Genomic DNA, 23,143 nt, shown 5'->3' on the forward strand with positions numbered 1-23,143 from the left:
CAAGTTTTTTTACCATAATGGTTCACTTGGTCATGCATCTTGTCCGTGAATGCCGACTCGGAGGACCGGTACAATATAGGTGGATGTATCTGGCAGAGAGGTAAAATAACTTTATGATTATTCATCAATTTATTTTTCCTCCGTTATAAAACCGTCACTAACTGTAATGACTGAATTATGTTCGTATGTAGGAGCCTTGGGGGGTTCAAATCTAATGTTCGCAATAAAGCGGCTCTTGAGGGCTGCATTGCGCAGGGCTATATAGCAACTGAGTTGGTGGCGTTTTACTCGAGGTATTTAGACAACGCACCAACATTTCACAATAGGGCTCAAAGAAACTTGGATGGTTTAAAGGGGGCGGGAACACGAGTCATCCTCGACCGTGTCACATTGACACAAATTCACCGATACATTATGTTTAACTCGGACGAGTTCCTTTAACTACGGATGTAAGTCGTGTTAGTAATCTATGCAACTTCAATATCACTTTGCACCCTTAGTTGTGAATTATAATATAATTTAAATTTCGTATTGTAGGGTACACATAGATACACTTAGGCGATCATGCGATATGAGGCGAACGACGGAGGATCAGTTGGAAACCCAACATCATTCGCTGTTCTGCGATTGGTACCGTGACTACGTAAGACTATCGAGATTTTCTGTCACTTGTTTATTCCCTATTGTTGATGCAATTTTTGGTCCAAGGTGTTGTTAGGCTGCAATATTTCCTCATGATCAAGCTTTGAGTTGGATTCCTATACATCTATGGTGTCCTGCAAAATAAGAACACAGTTAGAGGTATTCGGTTAGGGCCGAAGACTCTCCGATGCCTAAATTAGCATCTTGTGTGTGAATAGAAATATATAATGACAATATGCCTCTAATATTAGATAATTTGTATGTAAAGTGAGATATATGAAAGTGAATGAGAGAGGATATGAAGAAAGAGAGTCTCCTCCAGAGAGGGAGACATGAGAGAGAGTCCTGAAAAATTGGAGATCTTTCTCCTTTTATAAGTCAATGGGAACACATGTCACCATACTAATAAGCAATGGCAAAATAGTAAATAAATATAAATAGGTGGGCATATTTTCTCCCTAACGACCTATCATTGTTCACACTAAACGGAAAATCTAAAGTTGGGCTATTCTGCTAAAAAGCAAAAAAAAAAAAGAAAAAAAACCTCATAATAGTCAAACTCGCTTGCTTTTGATTAATCTTCTCTAAGGTAATATCTAATTGGGATGCCTATATTGCTATATTTTATGCACTTAAAAAAAACTTCTTTAGGCTTTCTGTACGTCTTGGTTTACTCAATCCTTCAAATTCAGATTTTGGCAAGAAATACGCCTGCAATATTACTAGCCCATTGTAAATGAGTTTTTTTGTGACAAAAACAAAGAGAGAAGAAAACCAGTAAACTTTTCGGTTTCCTAAACATCACCTAGTATACACATATGAAGAGAAAAATATTTGCACATGAACGAGAAAAAGAAAAAGAAATAATATGAACAAATTGAAGCGGCAACAAACAAGATTCAGAGCTTTGAGAGAATGGCAGGAATGTAGTGAGATAACTGTGCAGTGAGAGGCTGAAATCCATTCACAATTGCTGTGTGTGGAAATCCTGATCCTCCTCGGTCTCCAATCAGTCTAAAGTGTACCCGAATGGCGCGCTAGCAATGAGTTGTTGCAGTTCCTGCATGCGAACGCAGTCTTGTAGCAGGTTCACCAGACAGACAGGAAGGCTGTGCACACACTTAGGACTCCACTGTTCGTTCACCTGCACATATATATGCGGTTGGCCATGAGACATGAGAAAATGATAAGCAGTGCCATAAGTAAGTTTGATTACAGGGCATCTCGAGAAAAACGGGGGGGAAAAAAAAAGGACAACTCAGGGAAATATTAGTGACTGAGATCTGAAGTCATCAATATACATTGCAAAAACTGATAATATGGAAGGCAGAAGATATAAGAAACAAAATCGGCACAACTCACTTGAACAGCAACGTACACTGCCTTGAAGAATTCTCTCGGTAGACTCTGGAGACGTGGAAGTTGATCCCCATCAGAACTGCGAAGAGGCTCTTCAAGCTCATTTCTTATTTAGTGCAGCTGTCCGGGTTTCAATCATTCCAATTGCATTCTCTACTGGGGAGAATTCAAGAGATTCAGATTTAATTACTATATATGAGCCTATTCACGAGCGCAGGGAAGGAGCCCTCAGTCTGAAGCACAGTCCGTCTCTTCCAATCCGCCTTGGGTCTTGCCATATTATTCTTCGTAAAGGGGTATCAAACAAAAAGCGGTCAAAGACACGTGCCGGTAGAAAGAGAAAAGATCCTCTCCCTTCTGCTTCCCAAGTCCTCATCTTCCATTACTGGATCAACAGCAGTTATCTGAAGGTAGCAGACTCCTGCAGGCTGTAACTCATCTGCCTTCACTTGTCTAGAATCTGGAATAATGTGTAAAGTGTGATTGCCATCCATTCTAGACTCATATAAATGACTAAGTTTCTCCATTATGTCACCTAGCCGTACATCACGGGGCTCTCGGTATACATCCTCCTACGCGATAGTATGTAGCAACAGTGAAAGGAATTGGGCTTGATTCATAGATATTAGTGAGTAATGTGTGACATTTAGCCAGCTGTCCATACGCCCTCCCGCTTTTATAAACAGGAATTACAAGTTCCAGAATGCTGGCACAGAAATGATAAAGCTCAGCTAGCTCGAGAGAAGAGCTTAATAGCAAGTGTTAATATCAAATCATCAACAAATAATGCAACAATAAGCAAATCAACATTACCTTGATGCTTTACATACAAGGTTGGCTCACTTTTGCTCCTTTTGAAACCACTCTCATTGAAGTAATTGTCAATATGGCTATACCATGCTGTAGGAGCTTGTTTTAGCCCATACAAAGCTTTTCTTAGCTTATACACTTTCTCTTCTTCATCTTGGATGACAAATCCTTGAGGTTGTTCGACATACACCTCTTCTTTCAACTTCTCCAAGCTCAAGTCCAGTGAGATTGAGGAATTTGGATGATATTTATGCAAGGTGCAATTTTTGTGTTGTTGAACCTGAAAACTTTGAAGAAGCAATGAAAGAAGAGAGTTGAAGAAAAGCTATGGAAGATGAAATTGAAGTTATTGAAAAAAAAATAGAACATGGAAGTTGGTTGATTGGCCTCAAGACAAATAAATCATTGGTGTGAAATAGATTTACAAAGTGAAGTACAATGTAGATGGGTCGTTTCAAAGAAACAAAGCAAGGCTAATTGTAAAAGGATACTCACAGCAGCCCGAAGTTGATTTTCATGAAACTTTTGCCCCAGTAACTCGCTTGGATACAGTGAGAGCTCTAATTTCTTTAGCAGCACAAAAGGGTTGGTTATTGTACCAACTTGATGTCAAATCAGCCTTTTTGAATAGAGAGTTGAAAGAAGAAGTGTATATTGAACAACCTCAAGGATTTCTTGATGTCAAATCAGCCTTTTTGAATAGAGAGTTGAAAGAAGAAGTGTATATTGAACAACCTCAAGGATTTCTTGATGTCAAATCAGCCTTTTTGAATAGAGAGTTGAAAGAAGAAGTGTATATTGAACAACCTCAAGGATTTCTTGATGTCAAATCAGCCTTTTTGAATAGAGAGTTGAAAGAAGAAGTGTATATTGAACAACCTCAAGGATTTGTCATCCAAGGTGAAGAAGAGAAAGTGTATAAGCTAAGAAAATCTTTGTATGGGCTAAAACAAGCTCCTAGAGCATGGTATAGCCATATTAACAATTACTTCAATGAGAGTGGTTTCAAAAGGAGCAAGAGTAAACCAACCTTGTATGTAAAGCATCAAGGTAATGTTGATTTGCTTATTGTTGCATTATATGTTGATGATTGGATATTAACTGGAAGCAACGCTAAAATGATTGAAGAATTCAAGAAAGATATGGTGAACAAGTATGAGATGAGTGATATGTGGCTGTTACATTACTTTCTTGGCATTGAAGTTTATCAGGACAAAGAAGAAGTGTTCATTTCACAAAGAATGTATGCTGAAAAAATTCTAAGAAATTCTGAATGGTTGGTTGCAAACCAGTGGCTACACCCCTTGCAATAAATGAAAAATTGAAAAAGGAAGATGGCGGAAAAAAGGTGGATGCTACTCTGTATATAAGTTTAGTTGGAAACTTGCTATATCTCACTGCTACAAGGCCTGATATTATGTTTGCAGCAAGTTTGCTATCAAGGTTCATGCATTCTCCAAGCTATTTTCATTTTGCAGTAGCAAAAAGGGTGCTTAGATACATTCAAGGCACCACAAGTTATGGAATAAGGTATTGCAGAAATTCCATGGTGAAGTTGCTTGGCTTTTGTGATAGTGATTGGGGTGGCTATGTTGATGATATGAAAAACACCTAAGGTTATGTTTTTTCACTTGGGTCAGGTGTGTTTTTTTGGTCCTCAAAGAAGCAACAATCAGTTGCTCAATCTTCAGCAGAAGCTGAATATGTTTCAGCAGCATGAGCCACATCTTAAGCAATTTGGTTGAGAAGAATACTTGGAAGATATTGGTGAGAAGCAAGAAGAGGCTGTACACTTGCATTGTGACAACAAATCAGCCATAGCAATGGCAAAGAATCTAGTTTACCATAGCAGGACCAGACACATTGCAATCAAGCATCATTTCATTAGAGAAGCAATTGAAGAAGGCGAAGTGGAGCTGAAGTTTTGCAGGTCAGAGGAGCAGGTAGCAGACATTTTCACCAAAGCACTGCCAAAGGAGAAATTCCAGCAATTCAGAGAAGCACTAGGAGTTCAAGAATAGCACATTAAGAGGGAGAATGTTACAAATTAATATGTCATTCTAGTTAAATATTTACTTTGGTTGTGTTTATTAAACTTTAGTTTATAGTGGGTGAAAATGTGTGTGTATTGTGAAGCCATGTGTGTGGTTCTAGAACTTATTTTGTAGAAGGTTTCTCTTGTCTTTTATATGGTGTAGCTGCAGAAAAATCAGTATGTAAGAATGTAAGAAGAAGAAGACAAATAAAAGAAAAAGAAAAAAGACCCGAGAGTCATTCTGCAGAAAAAATCTTCCTCTTGCTCTAAAACTTCTACCTCCTCCAATTGAGTCCCCTTCACCTTGTTTATGAGTTAATGCTCTCTTTTTAGAATTTTTTGAATTAACAGTGAGCTTAGATTGAAATGCACTCTCTATTGACTTTTCGGAGTGTTGTTCCAACTTTTGCTCATGAGATTTCAATGAACCCAACAACTCTTGGATACATAAACTAGAGATGTCTTTTGTTTCTTCAATTACAGCCACTATAGGATCAAATTTTTCATGCAAGCTTATCAATATTTTTTCCACAATTTTACGATCAATCATATCTTCACCATAAGCTTTCATTTGATTTACTAACTCCAAAAATCTAGTGGAATAATCTTTCACACTTTCATTTTCTTTCATTCTCATATTTTCAAAATCTCTTCTAAGTGTTTGGAGTTTGATGGCTCTTACCTTTTTATCTCCTTGAAATTCTTCTTGGAGAATATCCCAAGCCTCCTTAACTCTTGTTGCTCCCATAATTCTTAGAAAAATAGTTTCTGAAACTCCTCTTTAAATCATCCCAAGAGCTCCAGCATCTTTGCTTTTGTTCTCCTTCAATTCCTTTTTTTGAGCTTCGGTCAAAGTTGATGTAGATTCAGGTATTTCATATCCTGATTCTACCATCTCCCATAAATCTATGGAGACAAACAAGGTCTTCATCTTTATAGACCAAAAATCATAATTTTCACCAGAGAAAATTGGTACCTGGACATTGCTCCAATTCATGCTTGTGCTGGCCATAGATTCTCCTTCAACTTATCCTCTTCTTTCTCTTCAAATTTCTTCCCAAAAGACTTCTTTGAACTAAGCTCTGATACCAAATTTTGTTGGCTGGATTTTCCAACAAGACACACTCCAAGGGTAGTAAATTAAACAAAGGAAGCACAGAGAAATAAGAGAGGAGAACTGGTGCAGAAATTCTACAGAATATGGGTAAAAACAGAGGAAAAAACAGGGGAGAGGAAGAGCTTTTTTCTGCAAAATGACTCTCGGGTCTTTTTTCTTTTTCTTCTATTTTTCTTCTTCTTCTTACATTCTTACATACTAATTTATCTGCAGCTACACCATATAAAAGACAAGAGAAGCCTTCTACAAAATAAGTTCTAGAACCACAAACCTGGCTTCACAATATACACACATTTTCACCTACTATAAACTAGAGTTTAATAAACACAACCAAAGTAAATATTTAACTAGAATGGTACATTAATTTGTAACAGCAAGTTGCAGGTACTTCACTGCATAGTCAACGTAACTGTGAGTTTTGAAGCACCATATCCCTCTACCTCGATCGGCTGCAGATGCCTCAGATGTGATCTCACTGCTCACCATTGGGCAAATTTTCCGAAGAGCAGTCACATGATCCTTGCTCCAAACACCATCATTTCTAGCGACAAGGGTCTACAGTAATTTTAATTAGGTATATCAGCAAAAAGCAGATAATCTTCAAATTATCCAGTCAACACTCCAGTTCTGCACTCCACAAGGAGAAACAAAAAAGAGCCAAAAGAAAACCGCACAAAACCACATCAGATTGCGAATGCCTCAAAGAGAACAGTAGCATAAATTTCAAAGACCCATACAAAGCGGATGGTACTCACCATGGGTTCTAACCCAAGAAATTGCACAGAATGACCATTATTTGAAAATAAACTACCAAATAACCACCACAGGGTTATTTGCCAGTAGCTTAGAATTTTGCATAATTAATTAAAAATTTGTCTGTAGCAAGTTTCATGTTTCAACCCACCTAAAACCAATAAGGTTATAACCAATAATATCCTAACCAAATTGGCCTAAACCGCCCAGGTGGCAGCCTATGCATGCATATTAAGTCCTCCACCATTTTAAGTATGACAACTTAGGTACGTCATTTAGTAGAGCTTGTTCAACTAAACTGTTCAAAGCAAACAGCAGAGGCATGGGATATATTCCCTTCCATCTGGTTGCAAAGTACTGAATATGATATAACTTCCCTCCATGTATCAATCTACAAGAATGTGATGGAACAGTGGAAGCTCTTGAATTCACAATAATTAATTGCATTTCAATTTTAAATATTTTGCTACAAAAGGTTGGATACCAAGCACCAATAGCAGTGTGTTTGTTACCTGCGCTACAACACCAGCAACAGCCACGGCAAACTGGGCAGCTTCAGCCCAAGACTGCATTTCCTGATCATGAGCATCACATAAATGCAGCGACTACATTAATTATGTGAAGATCTGGGACAGGCGCAAATGCCATTGCAAGTTTGTACAAACTTTCTGCAGCTGCATATCTATCCATAGTCATTACAGAGGCCTGTGAAAAATAATGCACAAGATATTACCTTGTCAGAACAACACAACTTATTCATGCATTGCCGACAAGAGTAAGACAAGTGATGAACACATTTAGAGTTGGATGAATTTATTCAATCCCCTTTGGCAAAGAATATTATGCAATCTTGTATGTACAAATCAGTGGCAATGCAAAGAGTAAATCCCATCCCTATGCCAAAAGGAACTCGGCCATTCCTACATTCCCAGTACAGACGCACTTTGAAGTGGAATAGAGGAGAGTTGAATATGGAGGGGAGCACCAGGGCACCCCACCAGTTTTCAGAAAGGCTAAATAAAATTTTGTTTAAGTAAATGTATATTTTAAAGTTGCTAGTACTTTCTACGAAGTGCATGCATGTCTCTTTGAGTGACCGACTTTTGATATATGTGAATAGGTAACTATCAACTTTGACGCAAATAGACATCACTCTTCCATACACATATAATCTATTGATAAAATGACCACACTACATAGAAGTTATTTATGGAAAGCAGCTCTGTAATAGTTGGCTCCCACCATGATGAACTAGAACTCTAGAAGCAATGCCATATCTCCACATATCAAGTGTCAGCTACAAGAAAAGCTACATATAAAACGGAAATGAAAGAAAGATACACATCTTGGGAGGTGAGCTGGTATCAACCCTTTGCCCAGTCTTGTGTACCATCATCATCCCACTGGAGCCAAGTGTAGTGTGTTAACTGAATAAGTAATCTCACTACTCTCAAACTCAAACTGATGCAAATATTGCTGAAAATTTACTAACAGTGCATGCTCGAAGCTGGAATCAAGGGCCAGAAGAAGACCACTTGTTCTCTGTTAATTTTTCTGGAATTGTCAACAGAGCACTCTCAGGAAGTCCACACTCCCTCAATAGGTTGGGGCTTTTAGATTCATCTGCCATTTCCTCCAAAGATTTTCTAAGAAGCCGTGCTTCGCCACTCTCTCTCTTCTAGCGTTCCATCAGGCTTCATCAGACATCAGCTCTGATAATGTGATAATCAACATGACCCTTAACCTTGCTGTTTGCATGAAGTAATAGAAGGAACTCTGCAAAAAATAAAGAAGATAATTTGAGTTACGAACAAGAGCAGGAATCTATGAACTTCACAGACAGCATACCTTCATAAGTATCTGGAGCCCAATTACAGCCCTTCTCCTGATGCTTTCATTTCGGAAAACTGCAAGTTGAAGTAAATGGAAAGTTACTTGCTTTAAGAAACGATCATTCTCCCTTGCCATAATTAGAGTTGTTAAAATAAGTAGAGAATATAGGGATAAACTGAATATTATATTTCTGTGAATCTTTAAACTGTATACAAGAGGGCCTATTTATAATTGAATAAGGCTAGATAAAATAGGAAAATACAATCAAAAGTAAATTACATAATCAAATAATATATACAGGGAAATATCAATTAGCCAATATTCTGAATGTCAAAATATATTCATAATATAATCTGAATATATTCTAACATCCCCCTCAAACTGAAGGTGGTAATGTGGATGCCAACTTGAGTTTGGAAACAAGATTACGGAATCGTCCAGGTGGATGTGCTTTGGTGAGCACATCGGCCAACTAATCAGCGGAAGCAATAGGAAAAAGACGAAGAGTTCCCTGCAAAAGATGATGGCTCACAAAATGGCAATCGATCTCAATGTGTTTAGTGCGTTCATGAAATACATCGTTATGCGCAATCTGAATCGAACTCCGATTGTCACAAAAGATAGGAGAGCCAGAAGTCTGAGAAACACCCATATCATGTAGTAGCCAACAAAGCCAAAGGAGGTCAAAGGTGGTGTCAACAAGGGCACGATACTCAGCTTCAATGCTAGAGTGGGTAACAACAGATTGTTTCTTGCTACGCCAAGAGATGAGGGAGTCACCAAGTAGAAAACAATAACCCGTGGTGGAACGACGATCAATGGGATTACCTGCCCAATCAGCATCTGAATATACATGCAAGTCTAATGAGGAGTGGGAAGAGAAATGCAGCCCATGAAATAAAGTGTCCTTCACATAGCAAAGGATGCGAAGAACAACAGCATAATGAACGGAGCATGGTGTAGTCATAAAGTGACTGACAAGAGGAACCGCATAGGCAAGATCCGGTCGTGTCACAGTAAGATAGATGAGACTTCCAACTAACTGTCGATAGAGAGTGGCATCGGAAAGTAACTCACCATCAGTGGCCCGAAGTTTGATATTTGTCTCTAGAGGGCTATCAACAATTTTGCAATCAGTAAGGCCCGCTCGTGAGAGGAGATCAGAAGCATATTTTGCTTGAGAAAGATAGTAATCATCTAAGTCAGTGGATACTTCCAATCCAAGAAAGTAGCTGAGAAAACCCAAATACTTCATCTCAAATTGTTGACTTAAAAACCGTTGAAGGTTACGAATACCAACAGTATCATCACCAATAATAATCATATGATCAACATATAGTAAGAGAAGAATGAGACCAGAATCTGTTCACCGGATAAAAAGTGCAAAGTCACAGAGGCTAGAAACAAACCCAATTTGTGCAATAATGGAACTGAATTTGGCAAACCAAGCCCGTGGAGCCTGTTTCAAACCATACAATGGCCCAGCGAAGTCGGCAAACATCGTGTGGCAGATGATCATATCCAAGAGGAGGCTGCATATGAACTTCATTGTTGAGATCACCGTTGAGAAAGGTATTCATCACATCCATTTGAAAAGGATCCCAATGACGCACTGAAGCTACGGCAATGAGGGATCAAATAGAAGTAAGGTGAGCCACTGGCGCAAAAGTCGCCTCATAATTCATGCCATACTCCTGATTGAACCCCTTAGCCACAAGACGTACCTTATATTGCTCAACAAACCCATCAGATTTTGGCTTAATCTTGTATACCCACTTGCACCTTATCGCAGTTTTGCCTGGAGGTAAATCAACTAAGTCCTAGATGTGGGTTTTGGAAAGGACATTAAGTTTTTCGGACATAGCATTCTGCCAAAGAGGGTTAGTATGAGCCTTATGGAGGGAGTGAGGTTCATGTAAAATAGCAAGAGCAGAATAACAGTGATAATCATGAAGATGGGAAGGAAGAGCTGTTGCCCGAGTAGAATGACAAGGGATAAAGGGAGATGGCTCAAGAGTAGATGGATCAACAGGCAGAGCAGAGTCATTGAGGTCGATCGTCGAAATGTCGTCTGGAGAGCTTGTCATCCCTGCATCAAGATTAGTAGTGTCGGGGAGCAAATCAAACGAGACATTAGTGAAGACAAGAGAAGAACTAAAGGGACTAGGAGGAAAAAACTCCATATCACTAAAGAACCTGTGTTCCCAAAAAGTGACGTGCCGCGAGATGCAGAGCCATTTGGAAATAGAATCATAACAATGATATCCTTTGTGTTCAATGTCATACCCAAGAAAAAAAAAATAGGCGAGAACGATGCTCTAATTTTGTGCATTCATGGGGTGGAAGAAGCATGAAACAGACACAACCAAAGATGCAGAGAGATTGGTAATCGGGAGGAGAATCATACAGCAGTTCATAGGGGGACCTATTTAAGGTAGTGGGAGATAGGACTCTATTAATGATGTAAACAATGGTAAGAGCGGCTTCTCCCCAAAAGTGTTAAGGGATAGAAGCAGAAAGAAGCAAAGCTCTAACTGTAACATCCCTACTCCAAGTGGTATGATATTGTCCGCTTTGGGCCAAGCCCGCACGGTTTTATTATTGGGTTTACCCCCAAAAGGCCTCATACCATTTAGAGAGAGTAAATTTCATATAAACACATCATCTTTTTCATGCCCAGGTAATGTGGGACGTCACAATCACTCCCTCTTAGGACCCAACGTCCTCGTTGGCGACCCTCATGGGGTTGTGCAAGCTCCCCCCATCTCAGGTTGGGCTATGGCTTTGATACCATATGTAACATCCCTGCTCCAAGTGGTATGATATTGTCCGCTGGGCCAAGCCCGCACAGTTTTATTATTGGGTTTACCCCCAAAAGGCCTCATACCATTTAGAGAGAGTAAATTCCATATAAACATATCATCTTTTCCATGCCCAGGCAATGTGGGACGTCACACTAACAGTGTCTAAGATGTGCATGTGTTTATGTTCAGCATGACCATTTTGCTGAGAAGTATTTGGGCATGAATGATGGGGAAGAGTGTCATTTTGTTTGAGAGTAGTAAGGAAGGTAGATTCACAATATTCCATGACATTATCATAACGAAAAATTTTTATGTTTCAGGAAAATTGGTTTAAACCATCCATTGAAATTCAGAATAAATTTTTGGAAGATCATACCGATTTTGTAAAAGGTAAAGCCATGTGTATCGAGAATAATCATCCACAAAAATCACAAAATAGCGGGATCCTCCCATGGTGGGAATAGGCGCACGGCCCCATACATCAGAATGCACCAAATCAAAAGGAGCAAAAGAAATAGAGTCACTATTATTAAAAGGTAAAGTACTTTGTTTTCCAAGTTGACATGCAACACAATCAAATGACTCAGACTCAACAGACCCTAACTGACCACTTGTAGCTAAAGAACGAATACGAGAAATAGATGCATGTCCTAAACAAGAATGCCATAAACTGAGGGTGGTAGATGGAGACCGAGAGGGAGTGGCAACACACACAGTATGAGGAAGATGGAGTGATGAAAGCTCGAACAAACGTCCAATCTTACGGGCAGTCCCAATTAGCTGTCCCGTCTATGGATCCTGCACATCACAACCTCAGTTAGAAAAGTGTAGTTCTAAGCCAAGCTCACAAAGTTGACCAATAGATAAAAGATTTAACGAGAGATTAGGTACAAAATATGTATCAGACATAGATAGTTGATGAGTAGAAACAAACTCGATGTGACTAACATCAAGATGGGAACCATTAGCAGTGTAAATGGTGGTAGGCCTAGGTGACACAGATTTTGCAAAAAATATGGATAAACTTGGTGTCATGTGATTACAGCAAGCAGAATCAATATACCATGAGGAATTACCTGGTGTGGTGGACATGGCGGAATTAAGATTGGACTTAGATAAAACTTGATGAATAACAGCCTCGATTTCTACAAAAGAAAGAGTACTGGGTTAGGGTGCAACATCGGTGTAAAACATATCTGATATATCAGTATGAGTGACCGCAGCAGCCTTATGACAAGGAGCTCGGTGATTCCCACGAGAAAGCCTTTTTCTGCATTCACTATACCTATGGCCAAATTTCTGACAGTAGTGGCACTAGATATTTCGATTGGACTAGGAAGACCCGGCAAGAATAGAATTAGAGGCATGCGTATTGCGTGATGCAGTGGCCATGACCATCTCAGAGGTGTGCAACTTCATGGTGGAGAATCGGGTCTCTTCTTAAACGAGTTCACTAAGAGCACTTTCCAAGGATGGTAGCGGTGAGCAATGAAGAAGAGAAGCTCGAGTATGCTCAAACTCAACTCGAATTGCCGTAAGAAACTTAGCCAAGCGCATGCTATTGCGAAAAGCGATGGACTCGGAGGCATCAACCTTATCCCTCCACTTTGGCTCACATAATGCTAATTGATTCCAAAGATAAGTCATTTATGAATAAAAATCAATAATACTCTGACCTGGTTCCTGGCGCATGCGATGAAGCTTGGTCACAATCTAAAACCGCTGAGCAAGATTGGTTGCGTTGTAACGTTGAGCAAACATGTCCAAAACATCTTTGGCATTGTCAAGACTACTAAAGGTCATGCTGATGGAGACAACATAAGTGTTGGAGAACCAAGAGATAATCCTAATGGATACTTTTCCATGTTCGGAGGCGGGTAGAGAAAGCTGCAGTGGTTTCCTCTTTTCCAGCAACAGGTTTAGGTTCTTCCCCAGAAACATACTCCTAAAGACAGTGTCCTTTGAGCCACCTACTCATATTTTGAGACCAAGCCGGGTAATTTGAGCCATCGAGAATAACGGGGATAGGTTGGGTAATATCTTTGGTGTTTGGAAGAGTGGTAGTAGGAGGTACGGCCATTTTTTTTTTTTTTTTTTGAAAAATAATCTAGTGTGGCTGAGTGTAGGATCGGTTCTGTGGGCTTGGCAAGAAGATGAAATCTGGTGCGGCCAAGTGTATGATAGAAGCTGTGAGCCTGGTTTTAAGGAAGGGGTAGGATCTAGTGAGGCCGAGTCTATGGTAAGGAATATAGGCTTGTTTAAAGGGGTTGAGATACGGTGTAGCAGGGTGCACTATAGGGCTGTGAGCTCAAATACAGGAATAATTCAGTGTGGCCGAGTATATTGTAAAGAGGTGAGCTCAAAACAACTTATAAAGAGAGAGGCAGTGCGTGGTGATCCCTTACTACGGGTGCTCCAACTGATTCGATAGATTGGCAACCTCTGATCACGAATCTGAGCTTTTTTTTTTTCCTGAAAATGCCTGAAGAAGGTGGCGCGTGGTGGCTGAAAACACTGCGGGAGGCAGTGAAAATTTTCACATAAATTTGTGGCAGCGCGTGCGGCCTATCTGAGACGCGTGCTTGACACAATCCAATTGATCGGCAGCCTCTGATCTGGAATCCGAAGTTCCTTTTCTAAAAACGACTGACTTAGGTGGTGCGTGGTGCCGGCAACGGAGCGTGAACAAGGACACAGAAACTTCTGAAGGTGCGTGAGAGCACGTTGAAGCTCAGGAAGACAATCTAAGAACACCACAGGATAGATCAGACCTTTTTAAGCCTGTTGGTATCATAGTTATACCAAAACAAGATCGAAAAAGCCTTTGAATCGTGTGGAGAATGTACTGACTTCCTAATTCTCTAGACAAGGCAAAAACTTAGCTTTTATACCATGTTAAAATAAGTAGAAAATATAGGGATAAACTGAGTATTGTATTTCTGTGTATCTTTAAACTATATACAAGATGGCCTATTTATAGTTGAATAAGGCCAGATAAGATAGGAAAATACAATCAAGAGTAAATTACATAATCAAATAATATAAACAGGAAAATATCAATCAGCCAATATTCTGAATATCAAAATATATTCAGAATATAATCTGAATATATTCTAACAAAGTTGTTCCATGAAGATCAAATACACCGTTGAAGACAGTGAACAAGCTAGAGGTTGATTTCAAGAGATGAAGCTCATAAATATAGCTGTGATGCAATAATCAAGTTTTCCATAGTCAGTAGAGATGCAATCAAGTTTTCCACAAATGTTCAATAGTATCTCTTTTCATGGAAAATTTCTCTGTTATTCCCAAAACCTAAAGACTGACAGCAGCACTCAAGTTTTCTTCCCAAAATTCCTGAAGAGAATGCAAAATTATCAATTGTCTAAAATAACTACAATATATATATATATATATATACACACACATAACATTAGTAATTGAAGAGAATCCATTGGGAAGTAAGAGCTAGGATAATTGGGAAGGGAAACTTTATGGAATCTACCTACAGATTTGTTGATATAAAATGTTTCTGCAGGAGGTGATTTTGTGGTGTTTTGTTGTTTAGTTTTGTTTCTATAAGGCCTACTTTGGTTTGGGAGTTGAGGTTGGTTGTTTTTATGCAGGTTTTGTTATGCAGTCTGTCATTGATTAGTTTAGTTGGATAGGCCTCTATGAGGCTTTGGTGCTACTTGGTATTTTGGTTTTGAGCTTTAATGAAGTTTGCTTATTCATTAAAAAAAAAAAAAATTAAAAAAAAAAAAACTCTACCAATTTTTGTGTGCGAAGATTCCCTAAGTGCTTGTGCAGAAGCTCCAATCCTAGAAGACTGCCTGAGCCAAAGCTTCTCTGATACAGCGTGACTTTGTAGGCTGCAGCGAAAAACACCAATAAAGCAGCGGATAACTAATTCTAGACCTAGATTCTATCAATGATCTAAGAATTCTTCTAAAAACAATAGATACTCTCTAAAGTTTAAAGGAAAAGAAGAATAAACTCAACTCTAAGTACTCTCATTAATCAAAATCTATAATAATCAACAACTGTTTTCTTTGAAGGCTATAAGTATATATTTATAGCCCCAAAACCATAAACATAATAAAATATGACATAAATATCCCCAAAACCCTAAACCTAATAAAATAACGAAATATTGACTCCCAAAACCCTAATCCTACTAAAACAAGGAAATAAAGACGGCTTAACCTAATTAAAATGCGGAATACAGAATAAGCAGCTCCGTGTGCGATCAATCGCAGGTACAAGTACGATCGATCACACAACCAGGGGCCTAGTGCGTAAGTGTCTGGAAGTGCGCTCGATCACAGGCACAAGTGCGATCGATCGCACTTCCAGGGGACTTGCGATCTGCATCATTCTCTCAAGGAATATATATGGCTTGATTGGGGAGCTTAATTGGGAGTTCACTCTCTGCCACAAATAACGGTTGTTAGGTGTTCCCAGTGGTTGCATTAAAGAGGTTCAAGTTGCATAAGGATACGGAAAATATGTGGTATATCATAATTAAATATCAGCAATTTGAACAAAGTAAAAAAACAATGAGACACCAAATGGTATTTTATTGTTGAATAAATAATCACCTAGGATGTCTTACACATATATACATGTATACAGCAATATAACAAAATAGAAACAAAACATTGATTGCTAATTACATGGGATTGACTCTAATTCCTTCTTTATCTTGATTATTCTCTTTCCTTCTTATGTGAGCTTGAGCAGCACGTTAGTGTATCAAATCTTGAAGATTTGATATGTATGGATCTTCCTTCATTGGCTTGTTCACGTCTTTCCTTTCTTATTGAGATGTGATACTATTGACAACAACTGGCATGATCTTCTTTTTATTGCACAAACACATTTTATGATGATTTGTTCTCAACTTAGCCTTAGACAACACATTCCAAATCAGGTGTAGCTTGAGTAACTGACGAAGGTGTATCACAGGTTGGAGTATGTATTCTAACAGCCCCTCACAACCGAATGGGGGGAACCACCATAAGCTTCGATTTGAAGAACAAAAATTGAGCAGAAGAGAGCCCCTTTGTAAAAAGATCAGCAATTTGATCTCTAGAGGAAATAAACGTAACTGTAATATCACAGTTCACAACTTTCTCACATACAAAATGGTAATCAACTTCAATATGTTTTGTACGGGCATGAAAAACAAGATTTGAGGCCAAAGCGATAGCACTAACATTATCACACCAAAGGATAGGCATGGAGGGAAGAGGAATACCAAGATCTCTAAACAACATATGAGTCCAAAACAAATCAGCAGTTGTAAGAGCTAAAGCCCGGTGTTCGGCTTCGGTACTTGAACGAGAGAGAATATCTTGTTTCTTAGCACTCCGTGAGACAAGACAATTACCAAGAAAGATGGCAGACCCAGAGGTGGATTTCCTATCATCGGGGCTGCCAGCCCAAACTGCATCACAATAGGCAGACAAGGCCCTTGGTGTAGAATAATCCATGATCAACAGAATTCTTCAAGTAATGTAAAACACGTTTGGCAGCCGTCCAGTGAGTGGTAGTAGGAGAATGCAAATGCTGACAGAGTTGATTGACTGCAAATGCAAGTTCAGGTCGGGTCAAGGTGCAATACTAAAGTGATCCCACAACATGCCTATAAATGGATGGATCAGGAAGAGGAGACCCATCAAATTGGGATAGTTTGCTGCTGGAGGAACAAGGAGAGGTGGACGGCTTAGCTCCTATCATCTGAACACAATGTAATAGATTCGAGATGTATTTTGCTTGGCAGAGATGAAGGCCTGCATCAGTCCGTGTAGCTTGAATACCAAGAAAGAAGCTAAGTAGACCAAGATCCTTGAGTATAAATTCCTGCTATAACTTGGAGATGAGTGACTGAATTACTGCAACATAAGAACTAGTGAGTATAATATCATCTACATAGATAAGCATGAACAACCGAATGCTCCCATGAGTAAAGACAAATAATGAGGGATCAACCAATGAAGCTATAAATCCAAGTTCAAGCAAAAATGAAGATAACCAATGAAACCATGCCCGTGGAGCTTGCTTGAGACCATACAAGGATTTGTGTAGCTTACAAACAAAGTCAGGATGTATCTTCTCTACAAACCCTTGAGGTTGTTCCATGTACATTTCTTCCCTAAGATACCCATGTAAAAATGCATTAGAGATGTCCAATTGTTGAATAGACCAATTAAATTGAATAGCCAAACAGAGAATGATACGAATAGAAGAGGGTTTTATCACAGGACTAAACGTTTCATTATAATCAATACCACATTGTTGTTCAAAGCCACGGGCTACCAAACGAGCCTTAAATCGCTCAATAGAAATATTAGGCTTTTTTTTAATCTTGTAGACCCACTTGTTGCGAATAATATTATGATGCAAAGGTCTTGGACACAAGGTCCAGGACCTATTGGAAACCAAGGCCTGATATTCTTGAAGCATAACTTCCTACCAGCGTGAATCAGCAGTAGTAAAGCTGTTAGGCTCCTTCTCAGTAAGAATAGTATGAAAGGAATGAAATGGGTTTTTAGTAGAGTGATAGAGTTTGAAGTTGGTAAAGGGTTTAGGTTTAAGGGAGCCAGTTTGGGAGCGGGTAGTCATTGGATGATGAGGTAAAGGTACAAACTGCTGAGGAAGAGGCAGAGACGGAGAAACAACAAGGGAGGTATCATGGTGGTCAAGAGGGTGTGAGTTGAAAATGGGGGAGACAGATTCAGTGTGGTCTAATGGAAAGGTGAGGGGTATAGGGGAGGTAGGTGGGCTAGCTGGGATATGAAATGAGGGAGGGGAAAATGAAGTAGATGGTGAATGGCAAGTTGGGGGCGGATCCAAGTGTGCAGGTACATAAGGAGAAGTAGGACGTGGGTTGATAGTTGAATGAGGTATGTTAGTGGGTGCAAGTGATGACTAAAATGAGGATGGCAAAGAGAAACTTACCGGGGTGAGCAAAGGAATATCATTCTGTGCAGTGAGCTTGGAGGGCAGCAGCATGGCATCAGGTTCCTTGGCTGGAAAATTACTCTCATCAAACACCACATCTCTAGAAAGGTAAACTTTGTTGGTGGTGGGATTAAGACACTTATACCCTGCATGATGATAACCAAGAAACAAGCATGGCTTTGACCTATATTCAAGCTTGTGTAGAGCATGAGGACGCAAGAGAGGAAAACATTTACACCCAAAAACTCGAAACTGTTGGTAGTCAGGTTCTTTCTTATATAATTTAGAAAAAGGGGATTTGAACTCTAGAGTGGGAGTGGGCAGCCAGTTGATTATATATACAGTAGTTATAAAAGCATCAACCCAATACTTGTTAGAGAGATGAGCATGCGCAAGGAGAGTTAGGCCGGTTTCTAAAATATGTCTCAATTTTCTCTCGGCAAGCCCATTTTGTTGAGATGTGTGGAGTCATGATTTTCGGTGAATGATCCCATATTGGTTAAAGAATGATTGAAATCAAAGTGAGTTATATTCTCCACCACCATCAGACTGAAATTGTTTAATGGTGGTAGAAAATTGGTTTTCAACCATGAGTTTAAATTTGACGAATTGATCAATATATAAAGGATAAATCCAAGAGAGGCACGAAAAATCATCAATAAACACCACATAATACTTCTAACCGCTCACAGAGGAGATGGGTGAAGTCTACACATCTGTGTGGATTAATTGAAGGGGATGAGTTGAGACACCGTTGGATGGATGGAAGGGTTGTCTTTTGCATTTGCTCAACTGACATGAAATGCAAACATCACTTTTATTCATATGATGAGAAGACAAGGGTAAGGAAAAGTTCTTAACAACACGTGAAACAATATCAAAAGAAGAATGTCCTAATCAAAAATGCCATCCCATTGAGGATGTCTTTATTCCGAGAAATGCAATGAAGGAGTGATGATCTCTAAGAGAGGATTTGTGAACCTGAAAGGGGTAGAGGCCATTCTCACTTCTGCCCTCTAGTAGCACCGCATGAGTCCGATAGTTCTTCACATAAAAATGATGAGCAGTTAGAATAAAATAACAATCATTGTCCATGCAGAAACGTTGAATAGATAACAGATTGGCAGTGGCTTATGGACAATGAAGAACTTTATTAAGATGAAAAATAGAATTAGAAGGAGATTGAAGGGTTGTAAGACCAGTATTTGTTATTGTGAGCCCAGCACCATTACCAACAACCATTGTGTCATCACTCTGGAAAGGTTGTTGTAAGCTCAAGTTCTCTAGGTCATTGGAGATGTGGGGATTGGCACCACTATCAGCAAACCAAGGTTGTTCTTTAGTGGCGGCATTAATTTGAGCCACCATAGCAGCCAACTGAGGTGGTGGATGCTTGCCTTGATAAGCATAATCCATGCGGTGAAAACAATCCAGTGCCTAATTGTAGCGCCCCAGAATTTTCAAAGTTATTTAAATAGATTATTTTGATGATGATATTATTTTTAATATCAATTTTAGCCAATGATTTTTGGGAAATTTATGGTGTTATAGAGAGTGATAATTAGATAATGGTAATTGGTGAAATAATAGGATAGTAAATGGTAAGAAGAATTGTATTGGTAGGTAGAATAGTAAGGGAATGTAGAATAGTCAATGGTAGGTATAATAGTATTGGTAGAATGAGGGTAGAATTGTAAATGGATAAATGTAGGTATAATAGTATTGGTAGATGGAATAGTAAAATGAGGGTAGAATTGTAGATAGATAAATGTAGGTATAATAGTGTTGGTAGATGGAATAGTAAAATGGAAGGTAGAATAGTATTTGTTTTTTTTTTTTCCTATAAATAGAGCTCTTCCCCTTCACAAATTTCACCACTCATCTCCCTTCTCTTCCACATATTCTTCCTTCTTCCGTTTTTTACTCGGTCTTTCTTCTTTCTAAAAGTGTTTACACGAAACAGAGAGAGAAAGGGCAAGACAAAGCGTTGCAAGAAAGAAAGAACACGAGAGAAAACGGACTTGAGAAATTAGTTTCAAAAGATATACTAGTAGTGTTAGTCAGATTGGAGCAACTAGATCCTTCAGACCATTTTTTAGCTTCAGTCTAGAAGTAAGTAAATTCATTACCCCTTCTAAAATTACTTCATGTCATGTTATTTATACATTCTTGTATCAAATTGTAAATGATTATTTTATTTACCTGTCATGGAGATATGTTGCATGCATGAAGGATTTCTAAAAGAATTATTTAGAAAGTTTCTATTTCTTTAAACGCTTTCTAAGTACAAGTAGTTTATATTTAGAAAAGTTTTCATTTTGAGAAAAGAAAGTTGAGAAATGATGATGATTATAAGAAAGAAGAATGATGATAAACCCTCCAACATGTTGCCCTAAGATGCATCAAAAGAAGTACAAAGAAAAGTACAAGAAATGAGTTAAATGTTTATGAAATAAGGGCACATGTATGGAGGAGAGTATTTTTGGCCCCAAGATAAGTAAGGATGAGAGGAGTTTGGTACCGATACTCGGATGGAGGCGAAACCACTGAAGGAGGCTATGCCAGAAGGTGATATTCCATCAACATGACCGTTGAATGCACCAAGAAAAGAGTTAATTGACGGTCGGGCATGGCTGAGGCCACAGTTCAGTGCCATGGTCACAAGGATCCGCAACCCTCGTACACAGGGGTAATAGTGTACATGAGCCATAATATGAGAAAATAATAATATGATTTCAACGATGATATACTATGATGATTTACAATGATGATTTATAATGATGCATTATGATAATGATTTATAAAGATGATTTATGACAATGATTTATTACTAGATGTAATAGTACGTATATGCTACAGGAGATGCAACCGTACATACATGTATTATTATGGCTGAATGTATATTTCTTTGTGAAAACGATTTTCAAAACTGAGAACAAGGAGTAAAACTACTTATGGTTGTGGATTTTATTTGCTGGGCCCCCTTTGGACTCATTCAGTTTTATTTCTTGTTTTCAGGTAGAAAGGACGCTAGAATAGGAGGCCGGAATGGGGGCAGGAATAATTATTAACTTTCAAAGTCTTTTCATATCAGTTATTGTAATAATATGATATTCTGCAACTAAAGTTTAATGTTTCCTAATTTCGTTTGGAATAAAATCTGTTGAAGAATGTTTTATACACTGATCGTTGCCTTTAAAATCAAGTACTCTGATAGACCTTATAGATCTTTGCAAAAACTTTTGTTGTAAAATAAGAAAAGTGGCAAACTCAGCTTTAACGGGCTGGGGATGTTACACTAATGACTGGTTTTTCCACAGATTTGACAAGGAGGCACTACAAAAAATCAATTTTTTGTTGACACAAGTTTCCTAACGTGTTAGACCATCTAACACGTCAGGAAATCCTCCTGACGGGGCATTTTTGACGTGTTTCATGCGTGAAAAATATGGGTGTCAGGAATTGAAAATTCCTGACGTGCCAATTTTAACACTTCAGAATTTTCTAACGTGTTAAAATTGGCACGTCAGAAATTTTCATGACGTGTCAAATTAGTAATTATTTTTAATTGAAAAAAAATCCAGAAAAAAATTAAAAAAATTAAAATTATTTATTTGTAAAAATTTTAAATTTCCTGACGTGTCAATTTTGACACGTCAGGAAATTTAAAATTATTAAAAAATAATAATTTTTCTTTTTTTAATTTTTTCTGGATTTTTTTTAATTAAAAATATTTTTTTTAATTCTGGAATAGTACATCTTCTCCCCCAACTCTCCCTGATCTCTTCCTTCCTCCATTTTCACTCTCTTTTCTCTCTTCTTTCCTTCATTTTCAAAAACCCAAACCCAAAAAATCAATAAAAAGTCAAAAACCCAAATCAAAAAATAAACCTTATCCTTCTTCGATCTTCTTCTCTTCAAATCAAAAATCAAAAATCTCTCAAATCAAATCAAAATAAACCAAATCAGAGCTTCTTCAAATCAAAAACCTCTCTTCTTCGATCCTCTTCTCTTCTCCCTTTTTTTTTTTTTTTTTCTTCTGCTACTTCGATCTCTTCTCCTTCTTTTTTTTTTTTTTTTTTCTTTTCTTTTCTGCTGCTTCTCTGGATCTTCTGATCTTCTCCCATTTTTTTCTTTTTCTTCTTCTTCCTCGATCTTATTTTTCTCCTTTTCTTCTTCCCTCTAGAGGAGCTGGTGGCCGGATGTACAGAGAGAAGAGGCTAGGGAGATTGAGAGAGGAGAGAGAGAGCTGTGTTTGGAAATAAAAGAAAAAGGATTAAAGAATATGAATATATAATAGAATTATAAAGGGAAAAGAAGAGGGAAAGAAGATAGGGAAAAAGAGGGAAAAAGTTGAAAATCCCGCTTGTTTTTTGATATCAGGTTTCTGGCGTGCTAAAATTAGCACGTCAGGAATCTGACATAAAAAATAAAAAATAAAAAATAAATAAAAAATAAAAAATAAAAGAGGTGAATATATATAATACAAATAAACCTAATATAAAAAATATTTATTTATTTCTGAAACATATAATATATATATTTAAAAGAAATTCCTGACGTGCCAAATATGGCACGTCGGGATTTCTTTTATTTTATTTTTTTATTTTTGTCTTCATTATTCTTCTTCTCTCCCTTTCTTAATTAATTCATTCTTCTTCTCTCCCTTTTTTTTTTCTCTCTCTGCACATAGGCTTCTATTCTTCTAATTTTTTTTTTTCCTTTTCTTTTTCCTCCCCCAAGTTTCAACACACCGTAGTGTGCACGTACAGTACCTTGCAATTTTTTTTTCCTTCTCTCTCTGCACGCTAGCTTCTAGCTATC

At 38.2% G+C, this 23,143-nt stretch overlaps 1 pseudogene; it reads right to left on the reverse strand.

The window, feature by feature from the left end:
• Positions 1 to 1,489: 1,489 nt before the first annotated feature.
• LOC132162360 (guanine nucleotide exchange factor SPIKE 1-like) overlaps positions 1,490 to 23,143 on the reverse strand; it is a 26,170-nt pseudogene continuing 4,516 nt past the window's right edge.

This window comes from Corylus avellana, chromosome ca9 (assembly GCF_901000735.1).
Source record: "Corylus avellana chromosome ca9, CavTom2PMs-1.0".
Taxonomy (NCBI): domain Eukaryota; kingdom Viridiplantae; phylum Streptophyta; class Magnoliopsida; order Fagales; family Betulaceae; genus Corylus; species Corylus avellana.